Source organism: Protopterus annectens, chromosome 13.part0 (assembly GCF_019279795.1).
Source record: "Protopterus annectens isolate FY-2018-M chromosome 13.part0, PAN1.0, whole genome shotgun sequence".
In the NCBI taxonomy this organism is placed as follows: Eukaryota; Metazoa; Chordata; order Ceratodontiformes; family Protopteridae; genus Protopterus; species Protopterus annectens.
This window is the reverse complement of record NC_056747.1, coordinates 738,006,388-738,028,492: the sequence shown is the minus strand read 5'-3', so window position 1 is coordinate 738,028,492 and position 22,105 is coordinate 738,006,388.

Here is a 22,105-nt window from a genome sequence, read left to right as displayed (position 1 = left end):
CTAATACCTTACTTACTATAGAGCAAGGAGATGTGGTGAATGTTTTTTGTCAAGTCCAAGAGGGAATACAGAATGCTCTGTCTCTCTCAGAGAGTTCTCAGATTAATAGCTCAAATATTACTGCTGGGATAGCTTATAGAATGACATCATTTCTTGTCATCTGACTCTATCCCAGGTGAACCCCCCACTGCTTGAAGCTGGCAGTACTTAGCATCTACCTGTGAAAATACATAGACTTCAGATCTTTGGCAGATGCTGAAAGTCATGAAACAATTGCATTCCTTCATACTTTCAGAGGTAATAATTATTTAACTCTGAGGACAATACAGAAAGCTTCTCAGCAGAGACATTATGTCTCCGGCCAGTCTTAGCCTATAAAGTAATTTAATTTCAGCTATTTTTCTGAAGTTAACCTCCTCTATTGCAGTTTCCACTGTTAAAATGCATACATTTAAACAGTTACAATAGTGCATGTGCATTTCTGTTCTATTCCAGTAGGACACACTGTGGTTACATTTTATGCACAAACATTTTAAAAAATAACTTTTTAACACACATGTCTGTACAGACCAGTTTGATATACAAATGACATGCAGTTATAATACATTTGTAACACAAGCATCTTATATAGATCATGTTGATAGTCACAAATGACATACAATTATTTACAAAATTCCAGATACCTGTGCTGGTAGTATCTCCCCTTGTCACACTTCTTCCCGCCCTTCAAAGACTCAAGCTAGTTTTTCAAATGACCCTTGAGAAATGTTGCTTGAGAGGGATGAGCCTATCTGGGAATACATTCCCCATTCCCTTATCTTGAGATTCCAGCTGCCTTGGCATTGCTGACCTCAGTACAGTGCTGCACTGTCCTATCATATGCCTGTAACCCTAGGCTCCACCATAGTAACTTGTGATTTTGCTGGCTGGCACCTTGTAGCCATAGATCCCCCTCAGACTCCTCCACTTCCTACTGAAAGTGCTTAGCACAGGGCTTCCTATCATGGTAAGGTTTCATGGTGTTGACAGGGTATAGTTTGCGCCCCTGCCTCCTGCCTAGCAGTTCTACCATATAGTTAACATCACTGACCTTCCTTACCACTTTGAAGGGTCCCTCCCAAGTTGCCTGCAGCTTGTTGTGTCTGACAGGAATGAGAACCATAATCTGCTGCCCCACAGCATACTCTCTAGCTTGAGCATTCCTGTCATATCAGACCTTTTTCTGCTGTTGGACTTCTGCCTGGTTCTCCTGGTCCAAGCCCATGAGTTCAGTTCCCTGAGTGTTGTCCTGAGGTTTAGGACATATGCTACAACAGACTCCTTGTGGGATTCACACTCACCCTCCCACTCATCACAAATGAAATCTAGAGGTCCTTCACCCTATGCCCATACAGCAACTCAAAGGGTGAAAAACCTGTGGATTCTTGGGGCATCTCTCTGTGAGCAAACAACAGATGGGGCAAATGTATGTCCCACTCCCTCTTAAACTGCTCTGCAAATACCTATAGCATGGTCTTTAGTGTAGAGTTTAACCTCTCCACAAGACCATTAGTCTGGGGATGGTAGGGGGTGGTCTTTAGGTGCTTTACTCCACAGCACTCCTACAGAGAAGCCAGCAGGTCTGACGTAAAATTGGCACCTCTGTCAGTCAGTATTTCTTTTGGGAAACCTACCCTGCTGAAAATCTCTAACAAAGCATTGGCCACCTTTTATGCCTCTATGGAGGACAAAGCCACCACCTCAGGGTATCTGGTAGCATAATCTACTACCACTAAGATATACTTCTTCCCTGTGGAACATGGGGTTCTCAGAGGCCCCACAATATCCATAGCTACTCTCTGAAATGGCTCCTCAATCACAGGCAAAGGCATCAAAGGAGCTTTGTCCTTTTCTCCTGCCTTGCCTACCTTTTGGCACTGCTTACAGGTCCTCAGTACCCTGTTACATCTCTGGAAATCCCAGGCCAGTAAAAAGTTCAGCATAATGTATCTCTTTGTACACTTTATGCTCATATGACCTGCAAAAGGGAATGCCATGGGCTATGGCTAGAAGTGCCTGATGGTAGTCTCTGGGCACTACCAACTGCTGTATTCTCTCATCCTCTACCCCTCTCTCAGGGCTGTACTCTCTATACAGTAACCCTTTGTCCCAGTATACATTTCTCCCCTTTCCTTGAGATTCAGGCACCTCTCTGGCTACCTCCATCAAGCCTTGTAATGTAGGGTCTGAGAGCTGAGCCTGTCTCAACTCTCTGTTTGTAACCATTCCCAGCTCCCCTTCCACAGGAAGTCTGGTATCCTCTGACAGTGGTGCCTCACTGTCAGCCTGGGTACTACTACTCACCTCTGCCCTTGCAGTCACTCTGTCCAAGGGAACATCAGTACCCAAAAGCAGCTGTGGCTCATCTTCAATTTCACTGCTACAGGGTAGCTCCCTCTGTGGAGTAACCACTTCACCAGTCCTGGCTTCAAGTGTGCAGTCTGTCTGGGTCCTCCTAGGCTATCAGACCCACATGCTTGTCTCCAAGCCTGACTGCATGTAACTGCATGCACAAAAGGTACTGCATTATTAAAATCATTACCTATCAGGATATCTTCAGGGATATCCTCAAACACATTTACTTGCTTGCTTCCTTTTCCACCCTCCCAGTCAAGGTGAACCCTAGCCACAGGTATTTGGAATGGGGTCCCTCCTAATGCTCTGATTAGCGTAGACTGCCCAAGCAAGTAATCCTCCTCTTGAACCATTGCAGGCTTCATAATGGTTAGGTCAGAGGCTGTCTCTCTCCTAGCAGTGGCCTGTTTCCCATCTACTAAAATAGGATATAACCTCTTGTGGTAGTTTTGTACCCTTGTTGCCTCCAGACAACTTACTGCAGTGCTGATATTCTGTCATTCCCACATACTGGATCCCCCACCTTTTGTTCCCCACCTTGTTTCATGTCATGGAAGACAGACCATGCAGATACACCATCAGGGTCTCATGCTGGAACATGGTCTGACTGGCACCCCTGGTCATGGGCAAGATTTGTCAGGCTCTGCCCATTGGATATCTGCTCAGTGTGTTCCAGCAAGGTGTTGTAGTTCTATTCCACCCTTACCATGGAGCATATTCAGTCCTAACTTGGTAAGCTTTCACAGTGGAGACTGTCAATGGTTACTTACTGGAACTGCAACTAAGTCACTGGAGGATGTAATATTTCATAGCCAGTAGAGTGGATGCTAGCAATGGTCAGACAGTGGCAGTGTTGTAGTTCTATTCCACCCTTACCATGGAGCATATTCAGTCCTAACTTGGTAAGCTTTCACAGTGGAGACTGTCAATGGTTACTTACTGGAACTGCAACTAAGTCACTGGAGGATGTAATCTTTCATAGCCAGTAGAGTGGATGCTAGCAATGGTCAGACAGTGGCATCCCAATACCATCTCTGGGAGATGTGACTCCTAACATATAACAACCGTCCAGATAACAAGGCTACCAAATTAATCTCTGATTATCTTACCTCACATTGCACTGTTGTAGTCAACTGTCACTATGCCTCCCCCCCAGTTCTGACTGTGCTCTTCATCCCTGACCTGTGTGGGTAGGTTGATGTCTGTCTGAAGCACAGTGTGGATAGACCATGCACTTTCTTACATAACTTGAGTGTAACAGCATGTAGTGTATTACTTTATGTTGCTTGTTTTCTGGTGCATAATTGTGAACCAGATGCCACCTCAACATTGGTAGAATTAGTGCATAGTATGTACAAGGACACAGTGATTCAAGTACAATCAGTGTTCGGTCACAGAGGGGTAACCAGTGGGAGTGGGTCTGCATCACGGTTCAGCTCTGAGCCCACCGAGGTTCATACTAGTGAGGAACTACATTAGCAAACAGGTCGAAAGGGACAGATCAACAAAGTTGCTGCATGTGGATGATGTGGCATTACAGGCAGACTCTGAATAAGAGCTTCAGGAAAGGATAGGGAAAAGGAACATAAAATTGAAGGCACATGGGATGAAACTGAGTACAGATAAGGCAGTTGTAATGGTAGCAATTGGAGGAACTCAGAAGAAGCTGAGAATTTATATGGAAGGGGGGATAGTGTGACGGGTTAACAGCTTCAAGTATCTGGGAGGGGTGTTTGAGGAGAAGGGAAGTCTGAATGAGGAGGTCAAAGCTATAATCAGAGGGGGTGCAGCCAACTGGCACAGAGTGTCAGAGGTAGTGTATGACAGAAGAATGCCAAAAAAGCTGAAAAGTAAGGTGTACAAAACAGTGGTGCAACCAGTACTACTGTTGGTACAGAAATGTGGCCAGTAAAGGCAGAACAGTTGAGGAAGCTAGAGGTGATAGAGATGAAGTGCCTGAGACAGATAGTAGGACGCACACTGCAGGACAGATGAAGAAATGAAGACATAAGAGCAGATGCCAAAATAGCCCTAATTGCAGGAAAAAGTCAAAGAAAACAAATTACGGTGGTTTGGGCACATTTGCAGAAAAGCAGAATACAGTCTGGTAAAGAAGATTTGGGACTGACAGGAAGAAGGCAAGAAGAAAGTAGGGCATCCAGCAAAGAGGATGGATTGTGTGTGAGAGAAGATCTGTGACAATCAGGCATGAGTGTCGAAGAAGGTAGGAGAGTGGCATTCAGTAGAGAGAGACAGCAACAGTTGACATGATACCCTGACCCTCAAGCAGAATAAAATGGGGGGAAAGTGGGTTAATGATGATGATGATGATGATGATAATGATGATGCACCACTTTGTGGTGCTGAAATGTGTTGTATCCACTGCTGTCTCAGCCATTAATTCACTGCTGCATCCTGTCATGGGGTTACCTGGCAGAACCAACTGCTTTTGCAAAATTGGGTGATGTAGCATGGTACACACTAGAATTATTTAGCTGCATATGCCAGGACTACACTGTACTGTCCTGCCAGAGGTATTTAAAGAGCAGAATCTACCCTTTAGAAGTCTAAATACACATTTTACAATGTTTCTAGTTTTAGGAATGAGTTGTGCTGTATGTTATTTCCTCCATGGACTGTGGGTTGTGAATGGTTGTCATGATCCATATCTCACTATCATATAACACCCACGGCACAACATCATACTTCACTTGTTCCCAGTATGTTCTCCTACCAACTAAGTAACTCAGTGGGAAGTCCCTTCTCAAGAACCATTGGTATAGGTCAGACATGTGCCAAATATGTAAATCATGTGAGCTGCCTGGGAAGTGCATGGTCACATAACAGATAATGCAATGGGCACTGCAGAAAAGAAAGACCACCTGGCAGTTCTGGGAGTAATGACCCTTCCTACAGCTGTATTTCTGTGTGTCTGGCTCAAGTGGTGCTTCAAGATCTTCACCATTGTTGCACTAGGACCTCAAGGAAGTATGCAGTCTTGTATAATATATATACAGTACTAGTTCTATCCTCTGGTGTGCTTGGAAATCCGATGTTCTCCACCATAGTATTATGTCAAGGATTGGTATTGGTATTATTAAGTATTCTTAATGCATAAGCTCATAATATATCAAACATGTCCCTTGCAGGTAACTGGAAGGCTTCTTTTACTAAGGTAGTCAACACTTTGAGATCACAGAAATGGGAATACCATGCATACTCCTTAATTTCACTTATGGGTAATAAAGTTTGGATAGGTCCCATAGTGTATGCCTGTATATTCAAAATAATTAACTATCTGCTGACCTGTCAGATGTGCATATGGGAATTGCTGCCTGTATTATGTTTGTGGCAAGAACAACTGCAACATGCATCATTGCCAGCACTGCCTCTGATGTCAGTTACCAAACCATGCTGTTAAGCTATTGCTGCAGCTGCTATGCATACTTCTCAACCTCTTAGTTCAAGATATCTGGACAAGTCCTGACAAAATGGGGGGACAAAGGCTGAACAATAGGGACATATTTTAAATATTGCTCTTATAAACTTAGAAAGTTGCTAGAGTAACAGGGTTTGTCTACATTTTCTGAAGGATTTGAAGTCTGAAACTCAAATGCATGTCATTATTTAGTGACTTCAATTCTCAGATCATCCCAGTGATTTGCCAGAAAAACACAAGAGGAACAGACCAACAATATGAGCCAAAAATTTGGACATTTTGTGAAAATCTGGACAGTTGAGAGGCATACTGCTATGCCTAACAAAGCTCCGGTCATGTACTCAGTAAATCACAGCATCCAAACAATATATGGGCATAGGCATACAGTGCCGCCATTCTATATATCTCAGAATCAGTCTGCCATCTTGGCCTCTTGTATTTATATATATTCTGTGTTGCTTACGCATTTACATGTTTTATGTGCTGCATATCATGTAATCTCAGTGATTGCACTTTCATGCATTCTGTGTCCTTGAATCATCCACACCCTGCAAATGGCCACATCCCAGTCACTTTCCATGTCCTATTCCTTGCTCAGTCACAGGTCAACATTCATGCTATGTCTCCAGCTCACCAAATATGTTCATATTATTAGACGTTATCATACCCCAGAATATTAAAACTTAAGGGTGCCTGTCAGTCGATCGATCAGCAGCCTTTTTTATGAATGCTGATAGACTGAGTAAAAGTACCAGAACAATGTTCTGCAGCAGTGGAATATTCTCTATTCTACACTGTTGTGCAACCATAGAGTGGGTATATATAAATCTGGGGGGGAGGGGTTGCAAAAAATAGCTCCAAGGTTTGCCAAAAGTTTTTTCAGTATTTTTTTCCACAAATTTAGTTTTGTGGAAAATGAGTTTGACAGATCAACATGATTCCAAATTTAACTGCATACACTTTAATACATTTATTTATTATTTTTTTGCTATCTCATACTCCAGTACTAAGACAAACACTAGCGTATCACTACAATGTTTTAGAACTTTAAATATTGCCCTTGTATAATCACATAGATGGATTATTGTGTCATATCCACTTTTATGTAGATTTTTTTCTTGTATATTAAATAAATTCTGACACTTGCTTATTCAATAGTGAGTTAACTTTGACACAAACTCTCTCTATAGTCATCTTTACATGTATGAACTCTAGCAGGTATTATCTGGCCATTTTGCATGCTGTATTTTAAATGGGGTCTGTGCAGCTGGCTATAAATGTAAAAATGAATAACTAAATAAATAAATGCATACATACATACATTGTTGTAAAGTTAATCAGTTTTCCTTGAAATAAAGCCAATAGGCTTAGTGAGATCAACCTGGTCAACAAAATTAAAGCAAATAAGATTTTTCACGGATTCATATGAGATAATTTTTTAGCACAATATTGCAGAAGAGACTTTCTTATTTCACTATGCACTAGCCACTGAAATTGGAGTTATGGAAGTTATAATTCATAAAAATCTATGTCTGTCTGAGTATTGCATAACTCAAAAAGTCATAAAACATTCAAGTTTTACTGAGCCAGAAAGTATAATATTACACTATGCTGTCCTCAGTTCCTTTTTCTTAAAAAAGCAGCCAGCACTGGGGCAAGCTGCATGATATAGCAATGTGCTGTACAGCAAACTACTGTGGCCTAAGTGCCACAGAGATGCTGCTGCCCTGTGGAACTTGGTAACAGCAAACTACTGTGGCCTATGTGCCACAGAGCTTCTGCTGCCCTGTGGAACTTGGTAACAGTAAACTACTGTGTCTTAAGTGGCACAGAGCTGCTGCTGCCCTGTGGAATTTGGTATCCTAGCTGATGGTGTCAAAATATATACAGGGGAGAAGCTTGATGTGTATCCAGACACTTCTTTTTGTCTACCCCATGCCATGCTACTGTAGTTGCTTGCCTGCTACTGGTTGGCCAATGTCTGTATATTTGACACTTAGCCCATGTATATTCTCCATGGTGAACTATCAGAATGCAAGCAATATTCAAATGAGCTGCCTAGTTATACATTAATGAGTATCTTTGCTACTGACGCACAAAGAAACTCTCAAATACAGGCTATTGTCTCAGCTCAAACAATCTGCGGAATAATTGCCTAGTATTTACATCTCTGAACATAGGCTACGATATATTGCACTGTACCTAAGCAGTTTAGAGTAAAACTCAAAGTGACCTCACATATAAACAAGCTGTGAACTGAAAAGCAACAGTGCTCTAGGGCATGGGGGGGTACCCTAGGCACACGCATATATTACATATGCAGCTTGAGACAGAAGCATGGTAGGAGGGGCAACCACGGACATGAGCAATTAATTACTTTTTCCATGTGGTGAGATGGGAGACGGTACATCTCATGTAGAAACATTGAGCTATATTATTAGAAGCGGGTCAGAAAGGTGAAAGAAGGCTATCCATGATCACAAACACTATTTACGTTGACATCATGGGAGACATGAAGGAGTACTATTATAAACATGAGCACATATGTACATTACATGGGGGAGGGAGGGTTGGGAGGAGTACAAGATATCAGCACTTAAATTACATTTTTTTAGGGAAAGGTGAGATGGATACTACTGCATGTAAGAAGAAAGATGTACTGTTTACAACTGTAAGACTATACAGTAAGTACAGTGAGGGTGGGCAGTAAATATGGGTCTATGTCATAACATTGAAAACTCATTTCACTGAAAACTTTCTCCACAAGAAATATATCCTACAAACATGTTTTTGTAGGTGGGCAAGCCTCCCGTGCACCCCTACACCCCCTTACTTATATGTACTAACTCCATGATTGCACAACCACAGAGAAAAGAAAAAAATACCACACACACACACACAGTGAACTGGCGACTGGGATCAAACATGACCATCTACAGATCTGGGGTAGAACATGATCATGAGCATCACAATTCATTCTTAATGTGTTAGACTCACTTCACTAGTAACTCCTTTTATAAGAAATGACACCATCACATACTTTCTACACAATTCTACACTTTCCTGTGAAAAGAGCTTTCAGTGAAATGGGTTTGACCATTTGGCATTCAGTGAAATGAGTCTCCAGTGTTATGATAGGTACCTCAGGGAATATAATATACAAATGGTATATATTTTAAGAAACACTTACACTGTGTCCTAGCATATATCAATATGGAATATGAAGCATTCATTTATTCTTTAAGTTATCCACTTTATCTAATTCATGGCCATGGGGAAGCTGGAGTCTAGTCAAGCACTCAGTTGATGCAAGGCAGAAAATAAAATCCTGAATAGATTGTTAAAAATACACATGTACACACAGACACACACATGCATACAAACTCACTCACTAACTCACTTACAGATCACATGCTCACCTATGGGCAGTTTGGAGACTCATCCACTGCATGCCTTTTAGATGTAGGAAGAAACCAAAGCATATAGCAAAAACACATGTGGGCATAGGAAGGGCATGCAGACTTCACAAAGAAGGCACCACACCTAAGAACCAAATTGAAAAGCCTAGAACTGTCAGGTGTCAGTGTAAACTAATGCATCACTTTGTCTGGAATGTGAATACGTTGGTATGATTTCTTGTTGTGCAGTCTGAAATGCATGCTAGTAAAAATATCAGCATACACCAAGTCCCCATTTCATCCTTTTACCCACCTGTTTGTACCAAATGTTGCATGGTATCAGCAATTAAGAAATAAGATTTTCTGTGTATTAAAAGATAGTACAACGCTTCACCAATAACTGAAAGTAAGTCAGTCTGTCTTTTGTGTGAGGAATAGTTCTGATGCAGACACCTAACAATTGCTGTCTTGATAAGTATTTTTCTGAGAAATGGAACTGTTGTTCCAGAAATACAGTTTGTTCCTGACTGTAAGCAAAATAACAGAGAAACCTGAAACATGTATAGTGTGCTGCATTTCTGCATATCGCAGGAGAAGAGGGCCTGAAAATTTATAGTACCATTGAGTTTTGATAGGGAGAAAGAAAAAATTATATTGCAATGGTTAAACAAATGTTTCAGCATTACTGTGAGCTATGATTCACTAATTTATTTACCATTTGCCCTTCAAAAACACACTAAGTTCCAAAGGGTCTGCTAATGCATATGTTACTGAATTAATAAAAAACAGTCTGTGAAGTTGAGGGAATCATGTAGAATCAAAATCGGTTAAACAAGGGGAAAATTACTGAAAGAAGTAGATTTAACTGTAATTTGAGGAACGTGTATGCAGAGCAAGTGAATTATATAATCACAATTAAAAGAACTCAGAATAGTTTGACAAGGAATTACTCATTTCACAGAAAAGCTGAATCAAAATAAGACGAAATCTGACAAGAGAGGAAAGGCATCAAATATAAATAGAGAAAGTCTTGTGTAGCAGACATGCATATATGCAGGATAAAATAAATCTTCTGCTATTAAACAAGTCTGCAGAAACTATGGCAAGAAGACTCATTTTGCTAAAGTTTGCAAAATGAAAGAAACACATTTACAGTTGAAAAGATGAACAAACTAAAACAGTCACAAAAATAAGTTAACTATATGGACACAATGTATGCTGAGAATATGAAGTGTAACTTTTGTGCAGGTTAAAAGTGCAGTGAAGTTACAGCCAGAAAATGAGCAGGAAATCTTAGAGGAAAAAGGTACAACATAAGTAAGTGAATTGTGAAGTTTAAACTCAACAATACGGTAGACTGTAATATAATGCCTGTTCAAGCATTTGTCCAGAAAGAGACCAGCAATAGTTGTATAAATTGCTTATTTATTTCATGAATCAATTAAAATCAAAGGGTTAGAAAGAACCTATGTGTGAATATAAGAATATGAAATACAAGATACTTTTCAATTTAATTGACACTATGTCTCATCTATACTGGGTCATTTGACTTGTCCTGAACTTGTCCTATGCTTGCCTAAATAAAAAAAAAAAAAATCAAAGTATGATGGCAAAGCTAAACATCAGAAAATGTTCAGTCTGAAGAGTTAATTAGAGTCTGAAGATTTATTTACTGTTTTTGGCTGATTACCAGTAAATTATTATATTAAAGTCGCTGTGGTGCAGCTATAGTGTCGTGGGTTCTCCCGTTCAATTCTTGGCTGGAGTGCCTTCTGTGTGGAGTCTGCATGTCCTCCCCATGGTCGAGTGGTGTTCAAAAGACATGCGTAGAATGGGCACGCCTTCGTTGAAGGTTGGGAGTCGAGCTGGCACCTCTGCACCAGTAAAAAATCTACTGCCAATCATTAGCGGACCGGAGTTCAGCTGTGGCGACCCCTAACTGGGAAAAGCCAAAAGAAAAACAACAACAGCCAGTAATTTATTATATTCAGACATACCCTACAATGCAGTTTGTAGTGCATGCTCCAAGGAAAGTTCCAGCAGGCTAGAACTGAGACAGAGTTGAACTATATATATTAATCTAACTCAGAAACAAATACAGCCTACAGAATGGGCCAACAGCATGGTTACTGCAGCAAAGTCAGACAAAATTCATGTTTGTGTGCATCTATAAGATGTGCATAAGCTATTAAAAGAGAATCTACTTTGTGCAGTTGAGAATATCATATCTGCCATTCTAGAAACATAGCATGTTTTAATTTGATGCAAATTGGGGCTACTGGCAGATAAAGATTGAGATGAATGTTCAATACTGCTTTCTTTTAGTTTAGTACAGAAAGCTGCAGATTTGTAAGACTTCTATCTGATGTTTCACTAGATCTAAGGTATTTCAGACAGCTGCTGCACAGACAATCAAAGACCTTGATAGGGTTGTCAATAAAGCTGAAGATATAATGGTACTGGGACAAATGAAGCACTTGTACAAGATACCACCAAGATTGCAAATAATGTTGTTGAGATTGCAAAAGTATGACTTAACTGTGAAGAAGTCTTTTGCAGCTATCACATTAACAAGAGGGTTTGCTTGGGGAAAAAACTGAACATGAAATGGGTAATTCTACATTCGTCCATGAGAATGTTTCAGGATGTAATAATGAAAGTTTGGTCAAAACATAAGCCTGCTGTAAATGTACAAGTACATTAATATAATTTATTTAAAGACAAACTTGGCTGTATAGAAGGTCAGATATTTAAAGCAGATAAAGCAATACTGCCTAATCCACTAAGGAAAGAAATGCTGGTAAACATGAAGTATAAAGAAAGAGCATGTGATACACTTTATCAGTCAGGCATGTCAATGTGAATTGAGCAATAAATAAGAGACTGCTTTGTGTGCAATCTGCATCACAGTAATAATCCAGGAGAAGAGATGGGGTCTTACTTGATAATGGGAAGACTACGAATTGTATTTAGAAAATGTTTGTTTCACTACTCATATTGTGTCTACCTAAAATGTGTTGATTACTTTTTCAAGTTTCCAGAGCTTGTGAAGTTACAGGAGATAAGTGTTTGTGCTGTCAGTGAACTTAAAGTTGTATTTTTGAGACACAGAATAACTGATGTAGTTGTACCCGGTAATGGGAACAATATGTCAATGTGGAATTTAAGAGATTTTCAAAGCAATGATGCTTTTAGCATATGACATTTAGTGTGACTTAGCTAAGGCCTAATGGTTGAGTCAGGATGACAATTCAAACTGTCAAAAGCCTCAGGAAGAAAGCTCAAAATATTAACAGTGACTGTTATGAAGATATTTATCTAGACTTCCTGGAATGTAAAAATACTGTATTACATGTGTGTATCTAACACCTGTTCAGCTCTTGATAGTTTAGACTGAAGAGTTGACTGTCTACCTTCATTTCATTAGTAGATAGGAATGATTTCAGTACAAAAGGAAATTAAATAAACTAACAGACAAAAGTTCTGCTGTGTCAAAAGAGCAAGATGCCTGTCTTCTAGGGAAGCAAAATGAGAATGCAACAAAGTTCCACAGAAAAGGAGCTTGAAGAAGTGACTGGTAAGAAGTTAGAACAGCCAGGATTGTTGCTGTTCATACTGAGGATGGAAAGTTGTTGAGAAAGAACCAGCTATATTTTTAAAAATTAATATGTCACTACAGAATGCAGTATGTATAAATACTACATTCGAGAAACCTTCAGCCAAGATTTGGATGGACAAGTGTCTAGAGAGAACTCTGGACTTGATGAAACTTAGGAGAAAATGCATTTAATAGAATTGGCCTCTCCACTGGGAGCCATATCCCCCTAATATAAGGACAAATCATATACTGACCATTTTTAACACTGACCTGAAAGAACATTTTGAGAAAAAAAATCATGTTTCTCTTGCTTCAGAGATATTGGCTAAATGTTGTCCACTTATGCTGTTTACCTTAAATCCGTATTTGTATGTACTAACCACAGTGTATTACACTATCTCTGGGATTAAAACTCTTTTTTTTTTAAACACACCTTTACTGAATTATCACTTGTGACATAGGCAAATTTACATTTATACAAATGTAATCAAACTGTATTAATAAATTAACACTTACAAGCATTATACTTCACATATATTGCTATATATCATATAGCTTAAACAACATTACACATGTTATTCAATTACCGCCCCTATTTTTAAACAAGAAACAGATTTATTAAGCCATCACTTATGAAATAAGCAATCATACATTTATATAAATGAAAACAAACCACACCGACACAATCCTAGTTGCAAGCATTTTACATCACAAACCATAATGACACATTCCCAGTTGCAAACATTATACATCATTTATAATCTATTCAATTATTTTCAGTCAAACATTACATAGCTCATTTAAGTCCTGCCTTCTTTTAAACCTTATTCCTCCCCTGTATGTATTGTTCCCACAATTCCCATTTTGTCCTATGTAGTTTGCTCCTACCCTTTTCTAGACATCTGAATTCCAGTTGTTTTATTTCTGTTACTATATTCAGTACTTCTAATATAGTTGGTTTAGAGTTTGATTTCCATTTTCTAGTAATTGTTTTTTTTGGCAGCTGAAAAATTTATTTTAATTTGTGAGCTGCTTTTTTGTTGTGCTGGATCCAAAGTCTTCTTAAGATACACAGTCTTGCTGGCTGTTTACTGCTGAATCAGAGACACAGAGCTTTGCATGACTCCATCTGTAGTCTGTTTAAAGCACCAAGCCTTTCAAATTGCACACTGATAAAGAAATATATTCTGCCGCTATAAGCACAGTTAGATAACTTATTTTTATAACAAATGACATGTACTCTTTCTGTCAGATTGTAGCATATATTTACAAAGTCTTCCTTCATTATAGATATGAATGATGACTTCTACAAAATACCTCTCTCTGTCCCTCTCTCTCATAACTGAACTACTACAACTGTTATATAGAGTGCTAGTCACGCACATAGATTTTGTTATTTCCTCTTGGTATCTTTTTTGGCCTTCTGTGGGAAGTCACATAATGTCTGTTTTTAGACTTTTCTATTTTCCTGTCAGCAATTCTGCTGATGTGAAAATGCACAAATGCACGCAATCAGAATAACAGAAGTATGAAAGGAAACATCTGTTCTGTTCCTATTGAAAAAACATCACGTATTGCTGAGTTTAGATATTTGTTCTGCAAACATGAGAAAAGCATGTGATACTTGCTTTCCAATATTGCTTTGTTAGGCTTGCTGTGAAGAGAAGCCTGTCTGTTATACATATAGTATGAATGCCCATTTTACATTGCTAAACTCTATACATATATTCAAGCAAACTTTTTATTCTATGCTTTATCTTTCAGCATATTTACAACAGAATTAATTTCAGCCTTATATTCATACTCTCTAACAGCAGCCACCATAATTAAGCACAGCAAGGGCTTACCATGTCTAGGCAATTCCGATTCTGTATCATAGCTCAGAAAAATTATCTCCCTCGTCACACCAATTTGCCCACCCAGCATCTCTGACAGTACATCCCGCAGGGATTCCTTAAAGTCTGCCATCCAACCACACTCCCAGAAAATATGTTCCTAAGTACCTCGATCTTCCTTATCACACCTCCAACATTTGCTATCTACCTCAGGAAAAGTTCTCTGGAGTCTACTATTTATGTATATGTTCAGTGTATATACGTACTGTCTATTTGTCTATATGTCTATATTTCTACTGAAATTTTACATATTTTCTCTAACTCGGTGTGGAAAGAAATTGAAGAATGTGAAAAGCCAATGTAGTTACAAATCAACTGCAATAACATAAATACATAAATAAATAGAGACATAAAGTGTCTGTAGAAGCCTTTCCAGAAGCATTTATTAGAAGGTCTATCTATTTAAAATGCTACTTCTTGCAGTCAGTGTCAAATGTATCTTATAAATGGGGGCTGTACTATATGTCTATGCATGTTTATGATCTTGGTACCTAATGTATTCGTTATAAGATGTACATCACTTGGTGTGATTTCTTGCTGCATGATACAGTCTGAAATGTATGCTGATGAAGCTGGCAGTGCACATTGTGCTTGTGTTATTACTTCATCCATCCTCATGTACAAAATGTTACAGGGGATACACAAAGAGCCTGTGTAATCCCACACATAAAGAGCCTTGCTATGTGCTCTGATAAGCTGAACCACCCAAAACACATAGTACACTATGATATAAGATACAAGAAGTTATGTATGCATTCATTGTGCAACTGGTCAGTGGTAGTATTCTAAACTACTGTTTTGACAATATGTAAAAAAATATGCTGCAAGGCTTTTATGTATACAAAGTTACAACTTTCTATAGTCTGTTTCTCAGCTAGTTTGGATCACATGTTTTGCATTTTACTCGTGAAATGAGTAAAAGACAGACCCTCAAAGATGATATGCCATAAGCCATTAACCATGTATGTAAATCATATACTTTGTTGCGTAAGGATATATTTTTCACTAAATAAAAGAGGTGGAGTAATTGAAGTCAGGAAGAAAATGTAGGAAGACGTTTTAAGTAACAGTAAAGTTTTTTATGTATCTGCATAATATGCATGCACTTGTTTCTTAAAATTAAAAAAAGTTGTACTAGCTTTGTTACATCTTGAGTTTTAAATGAATACAGTTTTTATCCACATGAGCGTAATTGGGAACAAGCAGACCCCAGTTCTTACCAGTGATCTATCATCCATTAGATGAACACCAAATTTAACTCATGAAAGTGTAAGTGTGCATCTTCTTTCTCACATATGGGCTGATACTGATATTGGTGATTTGTAATCCGTGCTCTACCCCAGTTAACAAATGTAAATGTCTCCAGACCATGTACCAAACCCTATCCTTATGCCCATCGATTAGTCATACCATGAAATACAGGATACAGAGCTGGGAGTTGGATCTCTACTGTGATGTGACATGACATCATTTTTAAAGTACTACAGAGGATTCCCCTGGTGGGTGTTGGGATGCAGTGCAACTGCAATTAATCTAAAGAATTCATGCAAGCTCATGCACAGTCACAAATACAAGGGTTTCTCTTTTGAATAATATGCCTAGAAACATCTTCTAGAGAAGTAGAGGTGTTGCTGTATGCTTGTTTGCCCCCTAAGTAGCTTTCTGGTTTGTCTTGCGTTTAAGTAGCTTTCTGACACATAAGTCTTGCTTCTGAGTCTGGGTCACAAGGACATCCAATAGAGATGCAGTTATTGTGCCTGTGATCCATTCAAACTACTCAAAAGATAATAACTGCAAAATAAGGTGATTTTTTTTATTGGGATAAAATGACATACAAATTGGAGGTAGTCATTCACCTAAAGGAATAACACACTGAGCTAATAAAATGGCATATTTCTGTAATATGTTTTTCTCTACAAATTAATTGCTGGGAAAGGTACATTGAACTTCATACCACTTCAGAAAGAAATGAGGGAGATGAGCAGAGTAAATCTGATCTGACAATTTAGAAGGCTCCCTGTTGTAATTCGAAGACATGTAATTGCAAGTCCCAGTATTCCGAAAAGAAAAAAGTTGACAGTTGCTGTCCTCTTTTTTGAGCATTTTTTTTTGAAGGGGGCACACCCCCAGTGTGATGAGACTGTGCCCTGTGCCTCTCCACACACACACACACACACACACACACACACACACACACACACACACACACACACACACACACACACACACACTAATTCTTACAAAACTACAATACCTCAAGGTAAAAGGGATACTCTGAGACATAGCTATGCCAGACTTGTTATATATATGTCCCCATTTTCACACATTCAGTCTCACTATTCCAGGGTTCATACTTACAAGTCTTGGAATTTAAAAGTATTACCCATAACAATCTATAGTATAAGTGGCTACATTTTCCTTATAGTTTGCCTGTTTATTTACAATGTTGATTTGGAATATCTAGCCAGAAAAAAACTGAATTACAGCAGAGACCCTAAACGTAAAGCTCCAATAACCTAACATGTGAGGTCTGGAATACAGAATATACATTTAAACATTTAGACATCTGAAGGCAGTATCCCAGAGAGACTCTAAATCAGACAGCAGAACACAGGTACTATTGGTAGGTGAGGGGACTAGAAATCACAGATGTATAACAGCCCTTGTAACAGTACAGAACAGCAGATGCTCTTCAAATAAAAGATCCACAGGTTCACAGGCAAGTACTAGGTTAGCTGCCCTTGTGGGCCTAGACAATTACCCTTTTGTTGCTTGAATTAGCCTATCTCATTAGGTATTAGACTAGCCTTATCCATTCCATGGTTGATAATTACATATTACTACTAATGAGATCATACCAAAGACAATTTTTGGGGACCCATGCATGGGGTAAAGTATTTAGAAGCTGACTCTGTCCATTATTTGTGCAAGGGTGCAATCATGGGGTAAAATTTCTGTTTCCCCTCCTTAGATCCCAGTTGTACTTGAATGTGCACAGGAATGAGTTTTGTTTCAAGTGGATGCGGAGTCTATTCTAGAGAAGTGGTATCCTCTGCGAGACATACCTGTCCCTCCAAACTGTTCTGTTGATGTTGCAGAAGTAGATTAGATCTCTAGTCTGAGTGTATTCCTGATGCCAGTTGACTTGCTGATGTGCAGTAAATCCATCAGTTTTGGGTCAGAGGATGCCTTGTATGCCAGACACAGGTCACCTCTTAGCAGTCTGTAGGATACTGAGTATAGTGACAGGGCTTTGAGTTGGTCCCATGTAGGATGTATTGTTTAGGCATTTTATACTTTTAGTAAGGTACTCTGTGGGCATTTCAGTTGTTGCATGTGTCTGGATACATACATTCCAAAGGGGGAATTATACTCAATGACTGGCTTAAGGAAGGCTAAGTAAAGGGAGACAATGACATCCATACATCTAGATATAATCCTTTTGTTTATAAGTTATGCAATCAAGGACTTTCTTATGACAATGGACACATGCTGGTCAAAAGTTAGTATTTATGAATACTTCATATTTTTTCATAAATAAATATGGGCAGAGGAGTGAGCGAGGATAAGTCATTTGGCAAAATCTATTCAGAACAAAAACATCAGAAGTGAGGTAAGCAGGAGAATGGAGAAGGTTCCAAGGGAAGAGCTAGTAGGAAAGCAAAGCCGCTCATAGGCAGAAATGGTGGGGTAAGGAGAGGAAATATGGGAACCGAGCAGTTAGAAAAAAAAATAACATTGAAAATATCAACAAGAGTGAAAGATGTTCAGGAAAGAAAGGGAAGGGTGTGACCAGTACTTCCATACCAAAAGATACAGCATTGTATCCAATTATTAAGTGGAAACCAAGGTAGAAGGACTGACAAGGAAATGCTTATAGCTGTGAGAGGGTAATTGGCAAGCAGATCTAAGATATTCATAATATACGCTTAATGCCTGCCTTGAGTTAATCAGGTCAGGAATCCATGCACATAACAGTGTATAATATTAGGAATCACAATTAAACAGCAAGCAAACAGCACAAGATGGTCAAATAATGTACAAAGGTAAGCACTTTTGTAGAAGATGAAAGATAATATAAAAAAGGCTGTCCACTAAGAAGTTAAATAATGATGTTTCCTTAATTATGTGTAAAGTCCTAGGGAGCCCTTCCTTACATCTGCTAGTGGGAGTTTCTGTCCAATGACCTCACCATTGTTTCTGCAGTTTTATTACCCCCCGAGGGCCTCCCAAACAGATTTATGTGTGACCTTTTGGTTCCTGTAATGCATCTTCTCTATGAGTGTTATTAAGCTGGGCCAATACATTAAACAAGCACAGTGTTAGAATGAGTTTACAGCCACAATAATGGTTTGCAGTCTCTTTCATTTCATGGAGAGCTAATTGCTGCCTTTATGAATTAGCATGTACTTACGATCAGAACTTTTTTTTCCCCTTTGGAAACACGATGCAACCACTAAACTAGAGTTTATTCTTTTTTAACTACATTTTATTCTTAATATGTGATCAAAGCCTGTCAGCAAAAATACAAATTTTATTTCTGAAATCAGCTTATCAGAGCAGCTGAAGAGCTCATGTGTAGCTGTAGATTATCAGTAACTGATAAGGGCCCTCAGAATACAGAAGAGCTCACTTGTGTAGCATCTGCCAAACTTTAAACATAGTTTGCTGTAAATCAAATCAGCGTCTGTGTAAACAATGCTCCTGGACAACTTTTTGACAATTAAACAGAAGGTAAAGTAGAAAAAAGAATATTTTTTAAACCTGGAATATCTGGAAAACATTAGGGACTGCAATTCTATAAGAACAAAAGTAGCTTCATTTAGGAAAACATTTTAATTACACAACTGTAGTATTATATGACATAAAGAAAAATGTGTCTCTTCTATAGTTTTAAAAGGTTTGAACACATGCTCCCTTACAGAATTTCACAGTATGTTACAAATTATCTACAGATGTGTAAATGACCTGATTGTAAATAATTGGGGTAACAGGTGAGAATTTTTTTTGTGCCATGGAGGAGTCTTGGACAAATGTAAAGTGTGCTTGTTTGATTATCAGAAATGTAGGCTGATCAAAAATGGAGCATGTTAATCCACTACCTGGAGCAAAGATAAAGCAAAAATAAATGTAATACACTCAGCCAAGTGGCTTACACATACACACATAAAGACTATACAAAAAGTATGGTTAATTAAACAAATATTTCTCAGACAATATACGGAAGAAAGTCCCACACAGAGCAACACTTTCAAAGTCCACTGAGTTGAACACAAAATATCTACTAACAGCATACATGTACCACATATGTCGACTGCACCTTTTTCACCTTGATATTTGTATGCAATTTGAGTTTTTCCCAGAGATCAGCAGACAGTGGGGTAAGGGAATTTCTCTTTGTCCTCACCATATATGGACTTACAGTTGGTATATTTAAAGCAGAAGGGATGGGAGATGTGTAGCCCACTACATGAGGGATACAGGGGCTTTTACCCCTGCAAAAATGTTCTGTTAGGTATTTTTACATTGTCTCAAGGTTTTTGATAGATTCCATGAAACCAGGAAGTTTCAAGATTTTTGTGTCTTACTGCATTAGTTTTCCATGTAATGTGTACTGAGGAACAAATATAGATCTGAGGATTCCTTTATTGTCATTGCACAAGTACAACAAAATTTGTAACAATCCTCCTAAGGTGAATTCACATATAATGAACATGAATAAATAAGAGAATACAATACAATACAATGCCAAACAATACAATATAATGCAATGCAATGCAGTAAACAACTAAGCTATTGCACTTTGGTATATTGCACATGAAAGGAATGTAAACATATACCTTATAATGTAAATGACTATTATCTGTACTCATTGTGAGTATTTAGCATTGTTCGGTTCACGGATGGCTCTGGGATAGAAACTGTTTTTAAGTTCGTTTGTCCAAGATGAAATGGACCTCAACCATCTGACAGAAGGCAGCAGCTCAAACAGGTGATGTTCAGGGTGAGAAGGTTCTTTCAAGATGTTGATTGTCCTGCTGAGACAGCGAGAGATGAAGAGTTCCTTCAAAGAGGGCAGTGAGCAGCCAATGATTTTCTGGGCAGAGTTAATGATCCTTTGAAGGGCCTTCCTGTCTGTTACCAAGCTGTTGGAATACCATGTGGAAATGCAGTATGTCAGCACACATTCAGTAAAACAGTGGTAAAAAGACACCAGTAGCTTCTTCTGCAGGTTGTTTTTCCTGAGGATACTCAGGAAATGGAGTCTCTGCTGTGCTTTCTTGACTGCCTCTGTGGTGTTTATGGTCCAAGAGAGATCTTTTGCCATATGTACACCTAGAAACTTGAAGGCAGGAACCCTTTCCACACCATCTCCATTGATGTATATTGGGCTGTGATTTGAGTTGTGCCTCTGGAAATCTATTACGAGTTCTTTTGTTTTGGCAGAGTTCAGGGCAAGGTTGTTCTCACTACACTATGCAGCCAGTCTTTGAGCTTCATCTCTGTTTGATGTCTCATCTCCTAAAATAAGCCCAACCACTGTGGTGTCATCCTCAGACTTAATGATGGTATTAGTAGAATGAGAGGGGAGACAGTCATGGGTGTAAAGAGTATACAGAAGGGGACTCAGCATGCAGCCTTGTGGGGCATGAGTGTTAAGCCTAAGAGTGGAGGAGAGGTACGGGCCTAGTCTAACCATCTGAGGATGATTAGTAAAAAAGTCTTTAAACCAACGGCAGGCAGGTTCTGAAAGTCCTAGGCCAGCAAGTTTGTGACCAGTCTATTCGGGATAACTGTGTTAAAAGCTGAACTAAAGTCTACAAAGAGCAGCCTCACATAGCTCCCCTGCTGCTCAAGATGACAAAGTGCAGTGTGTAAGGCAGTGGAGATGGCATCTGCTGTAGACCTATTTGCACTGTAAGCATACTGATGTGCATCCAAGATAACTAGGAGACTTTCCTTAATGTGTTGTAGAACCAGTTGTTCAAAACACTTCATGATGTAAGTGTCACTGGATGGTAGTCATTGAGAGTACTGATAACAGGGTTCTTTAGCAGTGGAATGATCGTAGTTGACTTCAGACAAGATGGAATAGTAGACTTACACAGAGACAGGTTGAAGATTTTTGTGAAGACCCCACAGAGCTGGTCCTCACATTCCTTCAGTACCCATCCTGTCACTCCATCAGGGCCAGCAGCATTTCTTGGATTAATCGCTTTGAGCACATGTCTTGCATCATGCTCTTGTACTGTGAAGGTATGGTTGTAGGTGGCTAGTATAGATGACATGAGACTGCTGTAGCCTATCTGCTGGTGCCTAGGTGTGACTGTCTCTGCTATTTCCACCTCAAAACGGGTGAAAAAAATAAGTTCCTCTGCCA